General features: G+C 36.8%; 1 long non-coding RNA gene across 1 annotated transcript in view; it reads left to right on the forward strand.

The window, feature by feature from the left end:
- Positions 1–15,882, forward strand: part of LOC141372499 (uncharacterized) — a 101,343-nt gene that overhangs the window by 5,244 nt on the left and 80,217 nt on the right. The window contains exon 2 of the long non-coding RNA XR_012377763.1: positions 7,350–7,415. This is a non-coding gene — a long non-coding RNA (uncharacterized lncRNA). The remainder of the gene's footprint in view (positions 1–7,349; positions 7,416–15,882) is intronic.

Consider the following 15,882-nt stretch of genomic DNA (forward strand, 5'->3'; position numbering starts at 1 on the left):
ACCCTCTAGTTCTATCCGTGTCATTGCACATGACAAGATTTCAGGGTTTTTTTTTTTGATGGCTGCATAATATTCCATTTTCTATATATACCACATCTTCTTTATCCATTCTTCTGTTGATGGACATCTTGGCTTTTTCCATAGTTTGGCTATTGTGGACGTTGTTGCTATAAACATTGGGGTGCATGTGCCCTTTCAGATCACTACATTTGTATCTTTGGAGTAAATACCCAATAGCACAATTGCTGGGTCGTAGGGTAGCTCAATTTTCAACTTTTGGAGGAACCTCCGTACTGTTTTCTGGAGTGGTTGCACCAGCTTGCATTCCTACCTACAGTGTAGGAGGGTTCCCCTTTCTCCACATCCTCGCCAACACCTGTCATTTCCTGACTTGTTAATTTTAGCCATTCTGACTGGTGTGAGGTGGTATCTCACTGAGGTTTGGAATTGGATTTTCCTGATAGTGATGTTGAGCACATTTTCATGTGTCTGTTGGCCATATGGATGTCTTCTTTGCAGAAATGTCTGTTCATGTCTTCTGCCCATTTCTTGATTGGATTATTTGTTCTTTGGATGTTGAGTTTGATAAGTTCTTTGTATATTTTGGATACTAGCCCTTTGTGATAAGTCATTTACAAATATCTTCTCCCATTCTGTTGGTTTTCCTTTGGTTTTGTTGACTGTTTCCTTTGCTGTGCAAAAGCTTATATCTTAATGAAGTCCCAGGAGATCATTTTAGCCCTTGCTTCCCTTGCCTTTGGTGATGTTTCTAGAAAGAAGTTGCTGTGGTTGAGGTCGAAGAGTTTGCTGCCTGTGTTCTCTAGGATTTTGAAGGAGTCCTGGCTCACATTTAGGTCTTTCAACCATTTTCAGTCTATTTTTGTGTGTGGTGTAAAGAAATGGTCCAGTTTCATTCTTCTGCATGTGGCTGTCCAATTTTCCCAACACCATCTGTTGAAGAGACTGTGCTTTTTTCCATTGGACATTCTTTCCTGCTTGTTGAAGATTAGTTGATCATAGATTTGAGGGTCCATTTCTGGGCTCTCTATTCTGTTCCATTGATCTATTTGTCTGTTTTGTGCCATTATCATACTGTCTTGATAATAACAGCTTTGTAATAGAGCTTGAAGTCCAGAGTTTGAGGCCACCAGCTTTGCTTTTCTTTTTCAACATTCCTCTGGCTATTCGGGGTCTTTTCTGGTTCCATACAAATTTTAGGATTATTTGTTCCATTTCTTTGAAAAAAGTGGATGGTATTTTCATAGGGATTGCATTAAATGTGTAGATTGCTCTAGGTAGCATTGACATCTTCACAATATTTGTTCTTCCAGTCCATGAGCATGGAACGTTTTTCCATTTCTTTGTGTCTTCCTCAATTTCTTTCATGAGTATTCTATAGTTTTCTGAGTACGGATTCTTTGCCTCTTTGGTTAGACTTATTCCTACGTATCTTATGATTTTTGGGTGCAGTTGTAAATGGGATCAACTCCTTAATTTCTCTTTCTTCTGTCTTCTTCTGTCTTCTGTCTTCTTGTATAGAAATGCCACTGATTTCTGTGCATTGATGTTATATCCTGCCACTTTACTGAATTCCTGTAAGAGTTCTAGCAGTTTTGGAGTGGAGTTTTTTCGGTTTTCCATAAAGTGTCATATCATCTGCAAAGAGTGAGAGTTTAACTTGTTCTTTGCCAATTCAGATGCCTTTTATTTCTTTTTGTTGTCTGATTGCTGTGGCTAGGACTTCTAATACTATGTTGAATGGCAGTGGTGATAGTGGACATCCCTACAGTGTTCCTGACCTTAAGGGGAAAGCTCTCAGTTTTTCCCCATTGAGAATGATATTTGCCGTGGGTTTTTCATAGATGGCTTTTATGATATTGAGGTATGTACCCTCTATCCCCATACTCTGAAGAGTTTTGATCAAGAAAGGATGCTGTACTTTGTCAAATGCCTTTTCTGCATCTATTGAGAGGATCATATGGTTCTTGTTCTCTCTTTTATTAATGTATTGTATCACATTGATTGATTTACGGATGTTGAACCAACCTTGCAGCCCAGGGATAAACCCCACTTAGTCATGGTGAATAATTCTTTTAAGGTACTGTTGGATCCTATTGGCTAGTATTTTGGTGAGAATTTTTGCATCCATTTTCATCAGGGATATTGGTCTGTAATTCTCCTTTTTGATGGAGTCTTTGTCTGGTTTGGGGATCAAGGTAATACTGGTCTTGTAAAATGAGTTTGGAAGTTTTCTTTCCATTTCTATTTTTTGGAACAGTTTCAGAAGAATAGTATTAATTCTTCTTTAAATGTTTGGTAGAATTCCCTTGGGAAGCCATCTGGCCCTGACCTCTTGTTTGTTGGGAGATTTTTGATTACTGCTTCAATTTCCTCACTGGTTATGGGTATGTTCAAGTTTTCTATTTCTTTCTGGTTCAGTTTTGGTAGTTTATAGGTCTCTAGGAATGCATCCATTTCTTCCAGATTGTCTAATTTGCTGTCATTTAGTTGCTCATAATGTGTTTTTATAATTGTTTGTATTTCTTTGGTGTTGTTTGTGATCTCTCCTCTTTTGTTCATGATTTTATTTATTTGGGACCTTTCTCTTTTCTTTTTGATAAGCCTGGCCAGGGGTTTATCAATCTTATTAATTCTTGCAAAGAACCTGCTCCTGGTTTCGTTGATCTGTTCTACTGCTCTTTTGGTTTCTATTTCATTGATTTCTGCTCTGATCTTTATTATTTCTCTTCTCTTGCTGGGTTTTGGCTTTATTTGCTGTTTTTTCCTCTAACTCCTTCAGGTGTAGGGTTAGGTTGTGTATTTGAGAATTTCTTGTTTCTTGAGAATGGCTTGTATTGCTATATACTTTCCTCTTGGTATTGCCTTTGCTGCCTCCCAAAGATTTTGAACAGTTGTGTTTTCATTTTTATTTTTTTCCATGAATTTTTTTAATTCTTCTTTAATTTCCTGGTTGACCCATTAATTCTTTAGTAGGATGTTCTTTAGCCTCCATGTATTTGAGTTTTTTCCGACTTTCCTCTTGTGATTGAGTTCTAGTTTCAAAGCACTGTGGCTTGAAAATATGCAGGGAATGATCCCAATCTTTTGGTACCAGTTGAGACCCGATTTCTGACCTAGGATGTGACCTATTCTGCGTAATATTCCATGGGCACTAGAGAAGAATATGTGTTGTGTTGCTTTGGGACGGAATGTTCTCAATATATCTATGAAGTCCATTTGGTCCAGTGTGTCATTTAAAGTCTTTATTTCCTTGTTGATCTTTTGCTTAGATGATCTGTTCATTTCAGGGAGGTGAGTGTTAAAGTCCCCTACTATTATTGTATTGTTGTTGATGTGTGTCTTTGATTTTGTTATCAATTGGCTTATATAATTGCCTGCTCCCGTGTTAGCGGCATAGATATTTAAAATTGTTAGATCTTCTTGTTGGACAGACGCTTTAAGTAGGATATAGTGTCCTTCCTCATCTCTTATTATAGTCTTTGCTTTAAAATCTAATTTGTCTGATATAAGGATTGCCACCCCAGCTTTCTTTGGTGTCCATTAGCATGGTAAATGGTTTTCCACCCCCTCACTTTAAATCTGGAAGTGTATTTGGGTTTAAACTGAGTCTCTTCCAGGTCTTTTTTTTTTTTTTTTCCTCCAATCTGATAGCCTGTGTCTTTTGATTCGGTCATTTAGCCCCTTTACATTCAGGGTAACTCTGAAAGATATGAATTTAGTGCCATTGTATTGCCTGTAAGGTGACAGTTACTGTGTACTGTCTCTATTCCTTTCTGGTCTGTGTTACTTTTAGGGTCTGTCTTTGCTTAGAGGACCCCTTTCAATATTTCTTATAGGGGTGGTTTGGTGTTTGCAAACTCTTAATTTTTGTTTGTCCTAGAAGCTTTTGCAATTTCATTGATAGCCTAGCTGGATATAGTATTCTTGGCTGCATATTTTTCTCATTTAATGCTCTGAATATATCATGCCAGTTCTTTTATGCCAGGTCTCTGTGGATAGGTCTCCTGCCAAACTAATGTTTCTACCATTGTAGTTTACAGACCTCTTGTCCCAAGCTGCTTTCAGGATTTTCTCTTTGTCTCTGAGACTTGTAAGTTTTACTATTATATGTCGGGGTGTTGTCCTATTTTTACTGATTTTGAGGGGGGTTCTCTGTGCCTCCTGGATTTTGATGCCTGGTTCCTTCCCCAAATTAGGGATGTTCTCCACTGTAATTTGCTCCAATATACCTTCTGCCCCTCTCTTTTTTCTTATTTTTCTGTGATCCCAATTATTTTATTGGGATATAAATAATAATTTATATTATTGTTTCGTCTTATGGTATCACTTATTTCTCGAATTCTGCCCTTTGATCCAGTAGTTGTTTATCTCTCTTTTTCTCAGCTTCTTTATTCTCCATCATTTGGTCTTCTATATCACTAATTCTCTGTTCTGCCTCATTTATCATAGCAGTTAGAGCTTCCATTTTTGATTGCACCTCATTAATAGACTTTTTGATTTTGACTTGGTTAAATTTTAGTTCTTTTATATCTCCAGAAAGGGTTTCTCTAGTACCTTCCATACATTTTTCAAGCCCAGTTAGTATCTTTAAAATCGTCATTCTGAACTCTAGTTCTGACATCTTACTAATGTCCATATTGATTAGGTAGGTCTCCGGTAGTCAGTACTGACTCTTTTTCTTTTTTTTGAGGTGATTTTTTCCATCTTGTCATTTTGTCCAGAGAAGAATAGATGAATGAGAGAGCAAAAATGCTAACAGGGTAATAATGACCCCTAAAAATATATACCAAACAAATCAGAAGAGACCTAAAACTGGGGGGCAAAAAAAGGGAAAGAAAAAAAATGATCAGGCTGGTGAATAGATCAGAGCCACACACTAGATTTTGGGCATATTTTGGTCTGTTTTGAAGAACTGCCTCCCAAAATTTTAAAGAAAGGAAAACTTATATATGTACAAACTTATATATGTACAAAAATAAGGGTAAATATGATGGAGGGATGGAATATGACTGTAAAGATTAAAATTATAAAGGATTTTATAAAAGGAATTGACAAAAAGTTGGTTGAAAAAAGAAAGAAGAAAAATTAAAAGAAAAAGGTGGGGGAGAGAATGTGATCAGGCAGAGACTAGAACAAAGCCATACACTAGAGATTTAGGGTATATTTTGGTCTGTTGGAAGAAACTGTGTCCCAAAATTTTAAAGAGAGAAAAACTTATATATATAAAATAAGGTTAACTACAATGAAGGGATAAAATATGACTCTAAAAATGAAAATGAAAAAGGATTTTTTTTTAAGATTTTATTTATTTATTTGAGAGAGAGAATGAGATAGAGAGAGCACGAGAGGGAAGAGGGTCAGAGGGAGAAGCAGACTCCCTGCTGAGCAGGGAGCCCGATGTGGGACTCGATCCCAGGACTCCAGGATCATGAGCTGAGCCGAAGGCAGTTGCTTAACCAACTGAGCCACCCAGGCGCCCTAAAAAGGATTTTGAAAAAAGAATTTATAAGATGTTGGTTGAAAAAGGGAAAAAGAAATATTTTTAAAAAAGAAAAAAAGAAAGAAAATTTAAGAAATTTACTTTGAAAGACTAAAGAATCATCAGGAAAAAAAGCCATGAATTCTATGTGCTGTAGTCCCCTATTGCTGGCATTTTGCCGTTCTCATTGATCAGTAAACTTGGTCTTGGCAGGCTGTTCTTGCTAATCTTCTGGGGGAGGGTCCTGTTGCCGTGGTTCTCAGATGTCTTTGCTGGAGGTGGAATTGCCTTGCCCTTGCCGGGGCCGGGCTAGGTAATCTGCTCGGGTTTGCTCTCCGGAGCTTTTGTTCCCTACAAGCTTTCTGTACAGCTCTGGAAGATTAGAGTGAAAATGTCGGCCTCCCAATCTCCTCCCCGTGGGAGCTGAGAGCTTGGGGCCCCACTTCTCAGTGAGCCCCCAGAGAAAACCACTCAATCACTCCCGTCTCCCTGGTCTCCCGCCTCACTCCGTGCTCACTTGGTCTGTGACCGAGTGTTTCTATCTCTGGCACACAACCCCATGTGGAGCCTCCAAACCCAGCAGCTTCCTGCAGTGTGCACCCAGGCCGTTCCTCCCAGGGGAGGAAGGGGCGTCTCCCTAGATCTGCCGCTTGTTGGGTCCCTGCTGGAGGAGCAGTGGCCCGACTGTGCAGTGGATCACATTTTATGGCAACCCTGAGCTGCGAGCCCACTCCTCAGCTCCATCTCTGCAGACGGCTTCCCCATTCCCATACCTGAGAGCTCTGTGGCACTCAGGCACCCCAGGTCTTCTGTGACCGTGAGGGTCCTGAGACCACACTGGCCCAGCAAGTTTCCATCCCCTGCTTAGCCACTGGAGAACCGTCACTCAGCAGAGCAGACAGGTGGGCAGACTTCAAAAAGTTCCAATTTTGTGCTCCACTGCTCTATCATTTGCTGGTAGCCGGCTGATGGAGGCTTCTGTCCCCCATGGCCTGTCTTCCCAAATATCATCTCGGATTCACTTCACATATCCTACCTTCCAGAAAGTGATTGCTTTTCTGTTCAGAGAGTTGCTGCTATTCTTTTCTTCAATCTCGTTTTGAGTTTGTAGGTGTTCAGAATGATTTGATCCCTATGTAGCTGAATTCCTGGGACCAGAGAAATTTAGGTCTCCTACTCCTCCACCTCTCACACCGTCCTATACCACATCTTCTTTATCCATTCAACTATCAATGAACTACTTCCATAGAGCATTTTAAAGTTTGAACCATATAGAACCAAACCTTACGTTTCTGCTATCCAGCAAGTACAATTTCATGATTAAGATATTACTTTATTATCTACATAGTCTAGATCAGATGTCAGGAAACTATATCCTGGGGCCATAACTTCCCCCTGGGGCCATATCTGCTTGTTTATTTAAATAAAGTTTTATTGAAAAGCAGCTCCACTCATTTGTTTATGTATTGTGTATTTTTATGTATTGCTTTTGTGCTATAAAGAAAGGGTTGAGTAGTTGAGAAAGCAACTGAATAGCCCACAAAGAGTAAAATACTTATCCTGTCTTTTTGCAAAAAAACTAGATTTTACTGTATAACAAGCAACCCACAGAAATCAGTGGTTTAATACAACAAAATTTTACACGTTGCTAATGCTTTGTGTCTATCACAGTTTATCAAGATTACCCAAATTGATAGAAGCTCCAGCTTCACTATATGTGATCCATGATGGTCTTGAATTACACAACAGAGAACGAAAGAGCTGGAGGAAGGGGGTGTGATGTAATGAGTTTTACATGCTTCTGCTTAGAAATGTTATAATGTTCTCTCATTCACAACCCATTTCCCAGAACTAGACCCAGAGATTGCCTAACAATGAAGAGAATGGGAAATGTTGGCGAGCTCGTGGATATACAGTGAGTAGTAAATGATTGTGTAAAAATTAAATACGAAATGATGAAGCTATATTTTTCTGTTCCTCTAGTTGATACGTGAATGAATTTCAACCCATCTGCATGTCATACTTTCTCTGAAAGAGATGTTGCAAGTTTACCCTATCAGTTTCTTACTTCTTTCTTAATTTTAGGGTTGCTTGTATGTTTCATGTGTTGATCTACATATATATACACACTCATACACATACATTTATACATATATATGGATTTTCTTAAATTTTAGATGAGGATATGTTTTGCTCTAACTTATAATTTGTTAGCTTTACCTAAAAATTCAGTTTCTTACATTTTAAGGATATATTTTATTATCACATTGAGAAATATTATTGTTACCTTGGTTTGTACTTTCTGTTATTTTATGCTTTGGTTTTTTTCATCTATCTGCTGTTTACTTATAAAGACCAGTTTTACTTTGGTTTTACTTTCTGATGTGGCATAGATGGTATTTATTTAATGTATTTGTTTAATGGGAGTATTTAGTATTAAGTTTAAAAATATACATTTTAATCTAACTTAATATTAGATTAAAATATACATTAAATGTGTATTAATGTATACATTAATGTATAAAATGTATGTTAGGAATATACATTGTAATCTAATTTTTCAAATTCCTCAAATTATCAATAAGTGAAGCCATATTATTTCAGGTTTCCCATGTTAAGTAACATAAATTTAAAGTCCTCTGGTTGTATATTAATCATTTTTACAATACCGTTTATATTACCTTTTTAAGTCTTTCTTTGGATAGTACATTCTGAGTCTGCTGAACTCACCCAACAAGATTCCTACTGAAGGCAGACCAGGAATGATCTGATACTAAGGCTGGGGAATGAGAAATTTTAATCACAAATCAAGGATGATCTGTCTCAAGGGAAGGGGGATTCTTGCTTAACTGACTTATCAGGATGCTTGTTAAAACAGTATTTTAGAAGAAAGTGTACAGATGGACCTAGGAGAAGGTTCAGGAGCCTGACTAAAATTTGATCAAGCGGGCGCCTGGGTGGCTCAGTTGGTTAAGCGACTGCCTTCGGCTCAGGTCATGATCCTGGAGTCCCGGGATTGAGTCCCGCATCGGGCTCCCTGCTCGGCAGGGAGTCTGCTTCTCCCTCTGACCCTCTTTCCTCTCGTGCTCTCTATCTCTCATTCTCTCTCTCTCAAATAAATAAATAAAATCTTTAAAAAAAAATAAAATAAAATAAAATTTGATCAAGCAAAGCATTGTCAGTGCCTACTCATTACACAAGACAGAACTTGGGTAACATTTCAATGAAATTTTCCATGTCCATTCTCCCATAAAGGCCGGTGCATGTTTCTATTAAAGCATGTATTATACTACATTACAAAATAGTCTTATAAACATCTCTGTAATCTTTTTCTATAACTAAACTATCACTTCTTTAGGGCATTAATTTTGCTGAGTTCTCAATGCCAGGCATACCATCCCATACATAATAGATTTTCTATACTTTTTTTTTTTTTTGGTTAAAAAAGAAATAAATGTTTAAATTTCTATGAATGATAGTGTATGTTTTTCACTAAGTAATTTTTAATAGAAATATGATGAAGGTAAGAATTAAAGAAAAATCGGAAAGGGAAAATAGTATTTACTGAAAGCAAATCTCTTCTAAATTACAATTTTAAAAACAGCTCTGCTGCATGAATAACTTAAATATATGAGCAATGAGTTATCTTGTATTCATAGTATAGTTTTGTGAATTTGTATATTATGACACAGGTCATATCTTAGTATTTTGTGATACAAATCTAATAATTAGTAGCCACAATGGTAATGAAACATATTAATATCAGATATTTAAAATTGGTGGTTAAATAAATATTTACTACTTAGAAGATTTTCTTACCTGCATCTTACAAATATGCTGGTGATTTGCAGTGATAGGAAAGATCTCTACATATCGTTACACAGGGAACCAGATGGCCTTCCACCATGACCTTTGCCCCATGCTATTAGCATCCAAGGGTGCTGAGACGCTCTGGCTCATTATCCACAACCAGATGTTTTCTACTTCTCTATCACTATTGCTAAGTGGCGGTTAATGTCTAGCACAATGGGTATTTGCTTGAACCTATGATCCATGAAATGCTGTCTCTTGAAATACAAATACCACCCACCAGCAGAGACTTCTCCCCATGCATTTGTAATTCAATCATTTTGTTCATTAGAAATCCTGCTGTAATCTTAGAGATATTTCACTTAATATTTTTCCAACTTTCCCAGCAAGCATCAAGTAAGGATATTCTAGTTTAAGAAAGAATAAAGTTATAAATTTGAATAATCCAGAAATTACTTCTGAATACTTATTGTTGCAGATAAATTATCACAGTGTGTTAACTCTATAAACTCCATATAAACTTCCAATTACCCTATCACTTCCAGAAAGCCTGTTATTAAGAAAAGGAGTGGAAACTATTCCAGTTACTAGAAAGCTCTATGCCCCAACAAGTTTAATTGTCAGTTTTCTCTAAGTTTGGCCGATGAAAGTCAGTCTTTCAGAGTCTGAGCTATTCTGGATGAACTGATATAACTGAATTTATAGATAGCCTTAAATTTGGAGGAACAAAGTATGCTAATCTAATTAGGACACGGGGTATAGTGCATATTTAGCTTACTTTGTGCCAAGCTAGGCAATATATAAAATATTATGTCTGGTGTGATTTTTCCAGGATTAACTTTTAATTGCCTTTCACAGTATCTACTGGTCTATAATGCTAGGAACAGTACAAAGAATGCTGAATGTCTCTTACAATAGATAAAGTGAATTCATATATCAGGATCCACAAAATGGAGGCCACCCTTGTGGCCTGGCCCACATCATGTGTCTAAACCTAAGTCAACCTGCACTTTCTGGAAACACCTGTCCAAGAAACCTGATATACACCAATCACAGCCCTCCAACTCAATTTTAGCTAGCTTACCCTAGAAAGTAGGGTCTGTTAGTCTTTAAGGAAATCTCTGACCTCCTAGCCAATCATGCACTGTTTCTGCATTGTCTCCTCTCACATTCTGTAAAACTCGCTCTCCCCCAAAATCCTTCTGGAAGAGTGCTTCACTGCTTGTGAGGCACCCTACTCCCCCAATTCATGGATTGTTTTCCTTTGAGTAAAAGACATCAAACTTGTTACTAAGTTGTTTTAGTTTTGTCATTTGACACTATTAGAAACTTCATCAAAGATTGTTGCAATTTTTGAAATTGGTAAGATATGCCACAAAACTAGTTCTTTTTTGTAAAAATACTGCATTTAGTGGACTATAGACTGTTGATCTGTGAAAATTTATTTGTCCAATTAAGTATCTGTTCTATATCAGACATTCTGTGATCAACGGTTTGTGTATTGGTAAGCGTTGGAGGTGGTCCCTTTTTTTTTTTTATTTACTTATTTGAGAAAACAGACTCCCCCCCCTGCCCCCTGCTAAGCAGGGAGCCCCGTGGACCCTGGACCCAGGGATCCCAGGACCCTGGGATCATGACCTGAGCCGAAGGCAGACGCTTAACCAACTGAGCCACCCAGGCGCCCTGGTAGATGTCCTGTTATGGAGAACTGAGAAACCATGTTTTGATGAAACGATCTCTCTTGCTTTCATTTTCTTTTTACTAAAGTATGGGGCTACAGTCTTCAATAACCAAAGTTATTTCCATTTCTTTGACTATCTTATAAATATATTAAATCAAATTTTAACAACATGATGAGATTATAAGACTTTTTACCCTTTGGAATTATTTGTCATAGTAATTTGAAATTTAGTTTTCCACATGACAATATAGGTGGATAAAAGGAGAGCCTGTAGATAGGGCTGTCAGTATCCCATATCAAGTGCACATAATAAAATTTATCTGAGAAGATGTAGCTCCAAATCAGGGCTAATGGCTTATTGAGCAAATATGATTGAGGCTGGATTTTATACTGTACTTAATTCATAAACTTGGAGACTGTGAAATACAACCTTATAACTATATGCAGAGATACTGCCCTCAATATGATTTATCCCATAATTGAGCCCTACTAGATATGCTGTTTGACTATGGCTCACTTTGATTTTATATGAATGGGATGCTTTTTGGATTAAAAATGATGCCAATATTACACTTTTTTTTATCTGACTTTTAGGCAAAATACAGTTTGCTTCTTATATCGTAAAACCATGATCATTCTTAAGCAAAGTTAACCATGTGTATTGCCCCAGATATTCTAGAAACGGAGCCAGAGGCAAAGTTTAAAGTGTCAATAGTTTGGGAGGTACAGTGCTAGGGTGGTGAAGATGAGGAGAAAAAAGGCAAGGAAATGCAGCAGTATGGTGCTATATAACCTTACCTTCCGGTGTCTGCTTCCGTATGAACTTCAGAAAGGCAAGGAAACTGGTCCGCAGCAGCTCAGCATGTTTGCTCAGCATGTGAGCTTATCTGGCAAGTTTGTTAGTCAAAGTAGGACATAGGAAGCTCACACTGCAGATTGCATCATCTTGCCTCTCAAGAGGTTGGATGAAAAGTCAAATTGCATACTCTGTAGTAGAACATTTCATCCAAATCTAGCGGTGAATGGGTGATTTCTTTCATGTAGGCAGTAAGGAAGAAAAAGGAAAAAGTAATTGATAGAGGGAGTCTGAGAATGTGCACAATGTATCTGTGCAATAACCATTCTTCCTGAGCGTTTCCATAGTACTTAATTCTAACGGCTAAAGACTACAATTGATAGGTCTTAGCTTTTGGGGGTTCTTGAAAAGCTATATTGTTCCTCATTCATATTGCCTAATACAAAGTAGGTACAAAGTAAATAATTGGAATGGTGAGTTATATGAAATAAAAAGCAAACAGAGATAGTAATTCTCACACAAGGAGTGGTTTAAGTGGCAATAGATCTAGCTATTGTGTTTAAGAACAGAAAGGAGAGGACATTAATTCTTCATTCCTTAGGGCAGAACTTTGGTGCCAGTTTGTCTCCACTCCTAGGGATTTTCTCCTCCCAGAGTATTTCCCTTCTTCTATGAAAACACTAAGTAGAATACAGGGAATAAAATTGTCAAAAGCCTGTTTATCACCACTTGTGGAATTTGAGTAGGGTTGTAGAGTGCCCTTAAAAGCAGAAGAAGGAGTCAGACTATTCAGGATCTTAGTGAACTAGGCTAATATCAGCATCCTTTAATTAGAATTGTATAAATCATCTATTTCTGAAAAGGCCCGCCAACCAACAAACATGAAATCGTGTAGTAGGTTCACAAGAACACACACAAAAAAATAGTATATAGTGTTCCTATATTCCTTAATAACTTTTCCTTCTATTTGTGAATTATCTATACAAATTTAAAATGTCCAAGAGCCAGTGAGGATGGGCAATTTTAAAGTAGAGGTTGGACACAAAAGAATGACTAGGAGCAAGGAGTGATTTTTAGAAGCATATGTTTTATGACTAAACCCTCTTTCCATCTGTGTGTTGAGAGCTCCATTTACATATCTAATAAATATTGAAACTTAACATGTTAGTTACTAGCAGCCTCAACCTAGTCCTAAATTATATAAACCTCAATATACTGTGGAAGATAGAATTTAACAATCAGACGAGTTCTTAAATTTAACGTATTTAATTTCATGAAAATAAAGCCACATTTTTCTTTCTAACTTTGTCATGGGTAGAATAAAAACTTTATCAGAGCCCATACCACTCTTTAGCTTTGGAAATTACTAAATTCATCCAACCTTAATATTTACTCCTGAAGAGACAGTAACTAAATTGTGTGTGCAATGTGTTAAAAGACAACATGGCTAGTGAGCAATAAAATTGGAACGGAAACCTGGCCTTCTAATATTTATTTTAGCATTTTCATGCAAACCAAAGCAAACTGGTTATAATTTCAGGTAAACTATGGATCAGCACATGCTTTCTTATTAGTGTGTTGTTCTTACTGTGTTTATTATAAATATGCTCTATATCCTCTATATTATATTCTTTCCTTCTTTTACTTGTTCTTTTTCTTCTTTTTCCTAAAACCCATCTCTTTGTTTTCCTGTCCTCTCTTTCAGCAGAGACCTTAAGGCTCTTAGCTGATAACAAACATTCTTTGAGGTAGTAAAGAAATCATATTTGAATGGTTTAATATACAGCTTCAGTGTTGCTAAGCATAAAACAGACTCTATTTGTATACTGAAGTAAATTCTGAGAAAATACTGATAGGAAATGAGTCAAAATGATGAAACTCTTCCATGCAAACCATGTGAAAATCTATAACAATCAGTTCCATAGCAGACTAACCTTTAGTACATGGATCTAAGATTCTTCATTTTGATATTTCTCCATGGCTGTGAAATTTTAGGAGTTGGAAAGACTCTTCAGATACCTGAGATTGAAAAAAGTATCCAATAGCTTACCTTATTGCTTACTTTGTATTTAGCAGAAAAGGAAATTGCTATTAATAGACATCAATAGACTGACAATGGTTGGTTGTATTTCCATGTGAAAGGCATTTTGTATTAGAAAAAGAAATAGTTCCCAGTGGAGATATGAGTGTGATGTAAGTGGAAGAGATTCCTTTTCCTTCCTATCTTTTTGCTGCTCAACACTAGTTCTCAAGCATGTCTTTATCTTTTTCTATCCACTTTGGTCACAATTGTTCTTTTCTTCACAGTTGTTACATGTGGTAGAGCTATTATGAATTCTCACTACATTGCATTTATCTGTTTTGTATGACTATAGGCTATTAGAGTTCCATTCTATTTATTCAACTATCTATTTTTAATTTTCAGGGAATCAATAAATAAAACTCGGGGATCAAATGCTGCCAATTACTGGAACATACTCTGTCCCTTTGTCTGCATGTTTGTATCAGTCTAATAAGCCCTGACATAAGCATTCATACTTTGTTTCCCATCCTTGCTTTTGTACAGGAATTTCATACATAAGATGATCCTTTAAATGCATCTAAAGAAATAAGACTTTTATATATTCAGAAACTGTTCTGATCCATTTAGAATGGTCATAAAAGATGTCAAAAATATTTTTTTTTTTAAAAAGGTAAAGTCATGGCTTGGATACAGTATAATAACGAACGTACATGATCTAGTTTACTCATACACTATGAGGGAAAAAGCCGGTGTTATAACTAACTTAAAAAGTGAAAACAGCACAAATTTACATGAAGTAAAAAAGAATGTTGAGGTAAATTGCAAATGGGGACAAAATTCATTTTTATATCAGGGAGAGATTCAATTAAAATCACTCCCAAAAGAACAGGATAGAATTTACATAACTATCAGAAAGAAATTGATTTAAGTGACTAAAAATAGAGGTTAAAAGATTTGCTCAGCTGATGAGCATCTGGGAGCACCTGAAGACCCAGAGATACCCCACTGAAGTAGGCTTAGGGTTTTCACAGCATCGGAGAAGTTAAGTACCTAGCTTTATGGTTTTGGTTTAGGTACCAGTTTTCAAATTTAGCAGATTTACAGTTGGAAATTGGTTCTATTTTCATGTCATTTGCTTAAGATCTCTGGTACATTGCTGAAAACCATCAAATCCATATCTTCTGGAAACTATTTTTGTCAGCCTGAGAGGATTATCAGCTAGTAAAATTTCACAGGGCAGGAGAAGTAAATTGCAAAAAAAAGAGAAGGTGGCAATAGTGGAAGTCCGGGGGGAACCCTGGGGATCATCTAGCATATCTATTTTCATCCTTATACAAATCCTGCATTTCCCTGAATAGGCTGATATTGTTACCCTCTCTTATATAAGAAAGTAAAAGAAATGGACTATTAATGACTTTAATACAGTGTGTCTTCAGAGCTAGAAACAATGCAATACTGTCCCTAGAGAAGAATGCTTAAAAATAAAAGACACCTGCGTGAAAATCTGCCTACCATCATAGTCACCCCCCCATAAAGACCATTATGACTATGACACTTTGAACACACACACAGGAAAGCACCCAGTGACCTCCGCCATTCCTGGAAATAGCCAGCTACAGAAAACCCTCCACCCCAAACACTGAACAATTCTTCCTCTTTTGAAGTATGCCCAGATTGCTCACTTGACCCCTTGCAGCTAACCAAGGAGTCCCAAATATAACTGAAGAAAGTTCCTTCCACTTCCCAAACTCCCACCTAAATAGGATACTTGCCAGTCAGGAACTGTCTCAGTGTTTCATCTTTTAACTTTATAAAACATAACTCTCCTTTCCCTGATGAAACTTAGGTGGTAACAGATAGGTTCCCATATTTCAATTTTATGAGTAAAGAGCCTTTTAAAATTTTGTTTCAAACTTAGTTTTATTCTTACAGAACATAAAGAGACCTCTTTATGCCTGGCTGATGTGGGAATATTTTATGAGGAGGGCTTTCTTTTTCTTTCTTTCTTTCTTTCTTTCTTTCTTTCTTTCTTTCTTTCTTTCTTTCTTTCTTTCTTTCTTTCTTTCTTTCTT

Source organism: Callorhinus ursinus, unplaced genomic scaffold (assembly GCF_003265705.2).
Source record: "Callorhinus ursinus isolate GAN/ISIS: 27379988/994484 unplaced genomic scaffold, GSC_fseal_2.0 scaffold4, whole genome shotgun sequence".
In the NCBI taxonomy this organism is placed as follows: domain Eukaryota; kingdom Metazoa; phylum Chordata; class Mammalia; order Carnivora; family Otariidae; genus Callorhinus; species Callorhinus ursinus.